We start from the raw sequence: 9631 nt of genomic DNA on the forward strand, positions 1-9631 counted from the left end.
TCTATTAGCATTTAGTGAATAGAAATTTGTTGGACAAATAAAGACCCTCCTGACTCTTGTTACTGAAACCTGTACCAATGACTTTAAGAAAGGATTCAGAATGTAGGATCACAGTTTCTAGCCAATCTGGGAAAAGGTGAAGCTTTCAATGGTTTTGCCCATTTGTAATGTTAATATATACTGATGACTCTGTAATTGTCTTTGGATTTGGGCAGACAAGGCTGCAGCAGCATGCTTGTCTGTTTTCCCACTTCTGCCTTTTTGAAAATATGCCGAATAAAACTTTCTTTTTGCTTTACTAAACTTTGTGATAGTTTTCCCCTACAACAGTATATAACCAAAATCAAACTAAACCCATTGCCAACGAGTCAATTCCAACTCATAGCGACCCTATAGGACAGAGTAGAACTGCTCCATAGGGTTTCCGAGGAGCACCTGGTGGATTCAAACTGCCGACCTTTTGGTTTGCAGTCATAGCTCTTAACCACTATACCACCAGGGCTTCCAATATATATATAGTTCATATGTAAATCAGATAAATATTAGTAGAATCCAATTTCATAATTCCAAATGTGTAATATTACCCTGAATAAGTTTCAAGGTTTGTTCTCCCTGAATGCCCACGCCACCCCCAACCCATCCCCAAATCTAGCAGGTGGCTGGTCTTCTGTTTTTCTGCCTCAGGAAGTTTTGCAGAAAGGAAAGAAGAAACTGTTCTACGGCCCTCCCGCCCTTTGAAGAGGTTACAGTTGGTGTTACTCAGAGTAATCCTTTGAGAAGCCTGTAAGCCTGATAGAAGTGCAAATTAGTGGGCCCCACCCAACCTTCGGAATCAGAATCTGTGAGGGTGAGGCCCAGGAAACCATTCTGGCAAGTTCTTCAAGTAATTGTTATACACACCGAAGTCTGAGAACCACTGGGTGTGAGGAAGGATTCCAGAGGCAGAGTGGTGAGCCTTTAAGGATAAGCTGGAAGACAGGACTGAATCACTTGGACATACAAGGCTCCGAGGCCCTACCCAGGAGGTGTTGAAATCTTAGAAGAGGTAACACTGAGGTTCCCAGCCCCAGCAAAACTTCCTCCTGGCCCTACAACAGGCAGGAAGCAGAGTGTAAATGGACTTCAAGGCAGCCCTAGGCCCTCAACGGCAAAGATGTTAATGAGCTGCAAATCAGAAGCCCCTGCCCAGCCCCCCAGGCCTGGATTCTGGACTCCATCTCAGCCTGGTGCATTCTGCAGGGCCCTTAGACTGAGACACATATCAAGGGACGGAGCCCATGACTTTTATTTAAAAACAAAACAAAACCCCACCACCACCACCAACAAAAAAACCACGAAGAACCGAAGATTTCTTAACACACCTGAATTTGTAACTGAGATTCTTCCCCAGCTAAAGTCAATAAAAATACCAAAACCACACCCGTTGCTGTCAAGTCAATTCTGACTCACAGTGACCCTGTTTGTTACCGAGTAGAACTGCTCCATAGGGTTTTCTTGGCTGTAATCTTTACAACTAGGAGACCTGGTGGTACAGTGGTTAAGCGCTCGGCTACTAATCGAAAGATTGGTGGTTCGGACTATTCTAGTATAAAAACATCACAAAGTTTGGTAAAGCAAAAGAAAGGTTTTACTCTTCATATATTCAGAGGTGAAAGTGGGAAATGGGCAAGCATGCTGCCAGAGCCATACCTGTCCAAGTCTGTGGAACATGACAGAATCATCAGTATATTTTAACATTACAAAATGGGCAAAACCATTGAAAGCTTCACCTTTTCCACAGATTGGCTAGAAACTGCTAAATCTCTGTGATTCTACATTTTGAATTACCTTTCTTAATAATCATTGGTACAGGTTTCAGTAACGATGATCAGAACAAATCTTACTATTCACCAAATGGTAACAGAAAAAAAAATAAGAGTGGAAAGTATGCGGGTCTTTTGTGCTGTTTTATGATTTGTTTATGTGAAAGGTTCCCTAAAAGCTGTTTTTCAAGATTGTCCTAGCTATTGTCTTTATACCTCAGGGCCCAGTTGATGTGTTCGTGTGAGTCCTTGTGAGTCCAGCTCCAGCTGGGTTATATTCTAGGACAAGGAATAATGGTTCCAATATTAACTTCTAAATCAGAACCCGCCAGCCGCTCCACTGGAAAAAGATGTGGCAGTCTGCTTCCATAAACATTACGGCCTTGAAAACCCTATGGGGCAGTGGGTTTGGTTTTTTTGGTTAATTTTATAAAAGCAGTTCGCCAGGCCTTTTTTCTGAGTTGTTGCTGGGTGGGTTCGAACTGCTAACTAGGTAAATAAGACAATTTTGGTATTTTGATGAATACAAAATTTTTTAATTGGGGGTTATGAGCGACAGTTTTAGGCATATGTCAGCCTAACTATCCAAGGCATTTTTTTTGTTTTTTTATTTTACACCGTGAAAGAAATCCTTAGTCACTCAGGTGGTACCGTACTCACTTGACAGTGTTATTTGAGTGAGTGTATCCAGAGTTACAACCTTTCTAATTATATCATTTTGCAAGAGATTAAAATATCTGCAGAGCTGACAGAAGCTTATACAAAGACAGACACAGACACACAGACACACACAGACACACACAGACACACACACACACACACACACACACACACACAAACACCCATCTTGGTAGCACAAATAAAGTCTCCAGTATGAATAAAATAAAATTTGGTAGGTTGCACATTTCAGTAAGAAGTGTGTTTCTTAATTATAATGTGGAGAGTTGAAATGCCATTAAGAATAATAATAAATCACAGCTGATAAAGTAAGCTCTTCCAGAGTAAGACATACATATGCATAATGCTGCAGGTTACCCTTTCTCAAGGAGCAAGGTCAAAACCCAGATAACAGAAGGAACAGTCTTAGGAGACTAGCTCAGTGGTTCTCAAACTCAAGTGGGCGTCAGAATCATCTGCAGGGCTTGTCAAAACACAGACTGCTGGGTCTTCCTTTCCTTTTTCCTCCCTCATTCCCTACTCCAGTTTCTAGGGTGGGGGCCAAGAATTTACAAGGACCACCCTTTGACAATCACTGGATCAGACTATGTGGCTACCCTCATTTGCTTGCCTTGACCAGATGTGCTTGCAAGAAAGAAGACTCCCGGACACTCCCTCAAAGGTCTCCTGGACCCAGACCCAGGTTGACCGCAGCAATAAACCATCTATCCATGTGCTTTCCTATAAAGAGTTATCCACAGTCATGACTGCACATAGAATCATCTGGACCTTTTTATAAACAGCCCAGGACCCCTTTCCAGAGAATGTGAATTAACTGGTCTAGGTTGAGACCTGGGTAAAATCCTGTGTGGGCTTCATTTACCATTTAAGCAATGGCTCAACTCTGGCTGCACATTTGAAACTCTTGAGACCTTTTAAAAAATATCTACGCCTGGCTCCACTCCAGATCATGTATCACACTCTCTGGGGGAGGAACTGGGCCTTGGTGCTTTTAAAAATCACCCCAGGAGATTCATATGTACAGCCAAGTTGAGAACCACTGATTTGACAGTGATCGGGGATCAAGACCAAAATAACTTGAGAATTTTTCCATGTGTGTTAGTTTTTAAAATCCTCCATCTGGTTCCCAGTAATTGTCAACAACAAAATAAAACAGGAGCCTGGTGTCAACCTATACAAAAAGCAATAAAAATATGCATACCCAAATAAAATCATTCTCATACCATTATTTAATTTTCAGATTGGCAAAGGTCAAAAATGTTTGCAAACACAATGAATTGGAAAATTTGAGGAAGCAGGCACACTTAGACATTGCAGGTGGAATGTTATAGAGTGAAGAATTAACTTTACCCAAAGAATTGCCCTTAGTCCCTAGTGCCTGGGAGGTACCCTCTAAACCCTTGGAAGTTCCTGAGTGACTGGAGTGTCTTTGTTATTCATGGTGGGTCCACTGTCTGATAGTTGATGCTAACAAAATGACTCAGGGGGCTGGCCACACCAGAAAGATCAGCCTGACCTCCAGGGAGGGAAAGGGAACTGGAGATTGAGTTCAACCAAATGGACAGTGATTCAATCAATCATGCCTATGTAATTACCTGCTGCTGTTCAGTCGATTTCGACTCATAGCGACCCTATAGCAAGCCTATGCAATGAAACCCCAATACAAACTCTGGATACCAAAGCTCAGATGAGCTTCTCTAACTGACAATATACTTCATACATGGATGTGCTGGGATGGTGATGTGTCCTAATTCCATGGGGAGAGGCCAAGAAAGCATAATTTTTAGGACCCTCCTAGACTTTGCCTTATGTGTGTCTCCCTTTGGCTTATTGTGATTTATATTCTTTCTCCCGTACGAAAATTGTAATCAAAGACTCAGAGAAGAATCTAGTCTACAGGACTAACAGTCTACATGAACCACGACCTCATCTACCCTGAGACAGGAAGAACTAGATGGTGCCTGGCTACCACTACTGATTGTTCTAATCAGGAACACAGTAGACGGATCCTGATAGAATGGGAGCAAAACATGGAACAGAACTCAAATTCTTAAAAAGTCCAGACTTACTGGACTGGTTGAGGCAGGAGGACTCCCCAAGACTATAGCCCTGAGATTCTCCTTAAACCTTGCCGAAACTATTCCATGAGGTCATCTTTTAACTAAATAATAGATTGGCTTATATAAAAAAAATTACCTGTGAGTACTGTGCTCCTTTAAAAAATCATCTGTATGAGACCAAATGGTCAACATTCACTCTAAAGCAAAAATAAGAAGGCAAAAGGACAGGGAAACTAGATTACTGGAAATGGAACAACCTGAATGGAAATAATGAGAAAGATGACACATTGTGAAAAATGTAACCAATAGCACTGAATAAATTGTGTAGAAATTGTGATTTGATGTGTAAACCTTCATCGAAAACACAGTAAAATATTATTATTTTTTTTAATTATAATCCTAAGTATAGTGCTTTCCCGAGTTCTGTGAATCATTCTGTTGCAGTAGTGGCAACACCCAAACGTGTAGCCAGGTGGTCAGAAGCATGGGTGTCCTGTGGACCTCTGAGTTTGCAGCGAGCATTGAGGTCCTGGGCACGTTTAGCAGTCTGGAGGACTGTGCCTTTAACTTGTGAAGTCTGGCCTAACTCCAGGTAGTTGGGGACAGAACTGAAGTCTTTGTAAATGTAATTTGGTAAGACCCCCTTAAGGGAGCAATCTGGCAATTGTGGTGAAATGAGTTCCTTTATGTGGTCTTTTGCCTTGGTTCTTTGGGAAAACAGCTTGAGAGATTTTTCCCCTAAACGCTGAGGCATTACTTTTGCCCTGGTTTTCTACCCCAGAGGGTTTTGTTACTTTTGTCCAGGTTGATTGACATTTTCTGGGTAAGCTATAAACAAATTATGGTCTGATACTTTTTCTCTGGTCCTAGGCTGCAGCCTGTCCTGTAATTGGTATGCACTTGCAGGATTGGTCAATAAACTATGCAAATAAAATGTTTGTAGCCTACTATGCAAATGAAGTGACTGTGCCATGCCTTGAAATTGATGAGGAGTTTTTCAGACAGGAAGCTGACAGAGCAGAGGGAAGACAGAAGAGAGAAGCAGAGAAAAGGCAAGGAACACTCTAAAAGAGCTGTAACACAGGTTAATGGTTATAACATGGAAGAGGGCAACAGGCCCCGAAGGGGTCTTGCAGCAGAGTAGGTGGTAACAGACGGCAGGGTCAAGAGGAGCCTGTCCTGAGGGGGCCGAGAGAAGTCTGTCCTGAGGGGGCCGAGAGGAGCCTGTGCTAAGGAGGGAAGGGGGCTGAGAAGAGGCCTGCACGGCTGAGAGGAGCTGACAGTTATCCCGCCCTGAAGAAGGGAGACTTTGCCTACATGTTTCCTGATCCTGATCCTGACTTGTGGCCTGTTGACCCCGATCCCAAGTTGGACCCTATTACTTCCTTAATAAATCACTTAACTGTAAGTATGGTCTATGAGTTCTGTGTGGCCATTGCAACAAATTAGCAAACCCAGAAGAGAAGTAGGGCACACCGTGGGAGGGACAGCTGGTGTCAGACTTGGTAAAACGTTTGGAGGGTGGAGGTATATCTGACCTCCACCTCATAGGGATCCGCTTTGGGCTAATCCTGGTCATTATCCCCTCTGAAGTTAGGTGCTGACATTACTATCACAACCACCTAGACTTTACACAAATCCACCAGAATCACAAATGCACTAACATTTTGGTCCACCAGTTCTACTTTTAGAAGTGTACCCTATATTTGTTGTCGTTAGATGCCGTCAGGTTGGTTCCGACTCATAGCGACCCTACGCACAACAGAAGGAAACCCTGCCCGGTCCTGCGCCATCTTCATGATCGTTGTTAGGTTTGAGCCCATTGTTGCAGCCACTGTGTCAATCCATCTCCTTGACAGTCTTCCTCGTTTTCGATGACCCTCTACCAAGTATGATGTCCTTCTCCAGGGACTAATCCCTCCTAATAACATGTCCAAAGTATGTGAGACAAAGTCTTATCATCCTTGCTTCTAAGGAGCATTCTGGCTGTACTTCTTCCAAGACAGATTTGTTCGTTCTTTTGGCAGTCCATGGTGTATTCAGTATTCTTCGCCAACATCGTAATTCAAAGGCATCAATTCTTCTTTGGTCTTCCTTATTCATTACCCAACTTTCACATGCATATGAGGTGATTGAAAACACCATGGCTTGGGTATCCTACAGATAAATGTGTAAAGGGACGTGGGTGCAAGGTTATTTATTGCGCAACTGTAATGGCAAAAGATTTCTAATAACCTAAATATCCACTAGTTGGGGACTGGGTGCATAGATTATGGTACACTCATGTAACTATATAAGATATAACCTCAGAAATAATGAGGATGCTTTTAATAAACTATTATTCAAAGATTTCCAACACATAAATAATTGAAAAGTGCAAGATGTAGAACAGTGTATAATATTCTACCATTTATGTAAAAAAGGGGGGATGAAAAGTGAATATGTAAATTAATGTTTTATAGAGTTATCTCTGTAACATACAGGAAGCTATTAACATTGGTTAAGCTATTAACAATAGAGTATACTCTATTGTACCTTTTGAACTTTGAATCACGATAACGTACTACGTTAAAAAAATTTTTTAATGTACCTACCCTTAGATCCAGCAACTACACTTTTAGGAAATTATCCCACGGGGAAAAATTAAATAAATTGTGCAAATTTTCATTGACGTATTACTTACAACATGGAAAAAGAGGAAACAATTTACAGGTCCCAAAACAGGAATTAAGAATATATTGATTTCAAATGATGAAATACCACAGAGCCACTTAGAATAATTTTGGAGAAGCGTATTCATGGTGTAGGAAAATGTTCACGAGACTTTGCCGAGTTTTTAGAAAACAAATTAATAAACAATGTGCATACATTTTATCATTTTAAAATATATTTGTATTTGGGCATAGAAAAAAGTCTGGAATGTGGTTTACCATAATTTAACAATAGTCTCTCAATTTATCTTCTGATTCTTATTATCTTTTATATTTTTTCTTGTATCATCTGATTCTTTTTACAATGAGCATGTGTTATTTATAAAATTAAAGAAAAAAGTCAAGGGGACAGACATGGTCTCTAAATACCATTCCCTACTAAAAGGAAACAGAGCTGCTTGGAGACATGGCTGATTCTGGGCTGACTTCAGAAAGCAAAGAAGATATCAGAGACCCCTGGAGTCCCATCAAATGGATTTAGAAGCCAACTTGGAGAGGCTACCACTGGCCAGAGCTGGGGGAATTGAGGCTTTGTTAAGAAGAGTAACAGCAAAGGATTGAAACACGTCAACTATGCTAAATTCATGCCTTCTTAATGATGATTTTGAAAGAATTCTATTTGGGGAAGTTGTTGTCGTTAGCTGCGGTTGCGTCAGCCTGACTCATAGCGATCCCATGCCCAATGGAGCAAAATGCTGCTTGGTCCTGTGCCATCCCCATGATTGATTGGGATAGGACCATTAAGACCCATAGGGTTTTCATAGGCTGATTTTCAGAAGTAGATCACCAGGCTTTTCTTCCTAGTCTGTCTGAGTCTGGAAGCGCTACTGAAATCTGTTCAGCATCATAGCAACACGCAAGCCTCCACTGACGAGGTGCAGTGGCTGGGAATTGAACCCAGGTCTCCCGCATGGAAGGCAAGAATTCTACCATTGAACCACCACTGCTCTCTTGACAATCATAAGGAGGCTAAAAAATGGTATTTAGAAAAGGGCACTGCTGGCACCACAGGAATGTGTAAGCATAAAATAATAAACAACATGGAAAACCAAAGCAGTAAATTTGCCTACAGGAACCAGAGAAGGTTTCACAGAAAAAATAGCTTTGGAGCTAAAACTTGACAACGAAATTGATATTTGCCAGAACTAGAGCCAGGAGCAGGAGGTAATTTCAGGAAGAAGGCTATGATTTTGGAAGACAGCATGAAACGGCAAAAGCATGTTCTGGGAACTATAAGCATTTCAGCTTTGCAGGAGCATTAAGCAGGGGGTCCTAGGACCTGTTTCCCAGCCTGATAGACCGCAGCCATACTTCACTTCCTTTATTCTAGCTGCGGGGGCGGGGGTAAGGCCTTTAGCTTGGGACCCTTTAAGCCTTTTAAAACTAGTTTCCAGTGGAAAAGGGAGAGGCGAGCCAACTTTTAGGAACCCTTACAAATTGTGGGCCAGAATACATTTTGGAGCCGTTTTAAAATGCAGTGCAAGAAAGACTAAAAGCAAAGAGGAAACGTGGGAGGGTTTCAGGCATAACGAGAACACTTGGTGTGAGCAACAACCACCTCCTTCCCGTAGTTACAGAAACCTTTGCACAAAGAAGGAAGATGAGTCAGTCAGAAATCAATGTTCTAAACTTCTTCTTGCGCAGTAGACTTTGTACCCACGGTGGTTTTACATATATTGAGTCTACATCACCCAGTATATTTCTAAACAACAATTTTTTTTTTTTTTTTTGGCTTGTAGGCAGTTTAAGTGCTTTACCTAAAGAGGCAGTGTTTGGTTTGATGGCATTTATTTCAAAAATTACAGATTATATATAAAATACCATAGCAAAAATGTTGTGAATTAATACTTGAAAGAAGCGATAAGGAATCAATTAGCATTGCAAAACTGGTAACAGAATGTATCCGGAGAATATAAGAGTGTGTCGCCTTGGATTAAAAAAAAAAAAACTATTTTCAAACGTTTTAGACAAGCAAAGCCTTTGCCATATGCCTTGCACAGTAACTTCTGTTGAATGATTTCACATGACCGCGGTCCCTCGCTTTTGCGCCTGCTCGCAGAGAAGTTCCGTTTTTCTCACGGTTTCTGTCACACCGTCCCCTCGGCGGTGACTTCCCCTTGCTTTGGGGGCGCTCCGCGTCCTGTTGCACAACCTCGGCTCCTGTCCAGGGGGTGCCCGGCGTGTAGCAAGCAGTCGCGTGGCTCCTCCGGGTCCCTGGGGTGCCGCCCAGACGCCGGGCCTCCCCCGGCCGCCTAGCTACCTGCACCGCGCAGGCCAGAATCTCCTTGCAAGTCGGTGGCCTCGCAAACGGCCGCGCACGCGGGGAAACCAGGCTCCTTTCCGGAAAGGCAGAGACAGCTCGGCTGAAGCCGGGACTGAG

General features: G+C 42.3%; 1 non-coding gene across 1 annotated transcript; it reads right to left on the reverse strand.

The window, feature by feature from the left end:
- Positions 1 to 8127: 8127 nt before the first annotated feature.
- Positions 8128 to 8198, reverse strand: TRNAG-UCC (transfer RNA glycine (anticodon UCC)). The gene has a single exon. It is a non-coding gene; the product is annotated as a tRNA-Gly (tRNA).
- Positions 8199 to 9631: the final 1433 nt, after the last annotated feature.

Source organism: Trichechus manatus, unplaced genomic scaffold, assembly GCF_000243295.1.
Source record: "Trichechus manatus latirostris isolate Lorelei unplaced genomic scaffold, TriManLat1.0 scaffold00004, whole genome shotgun sequence".
NCBI lineage: Eukaryota > Metazoa > Chordata > Mammalia > Sirenia > Trichechidae > Trichechus > Trichechus manatus.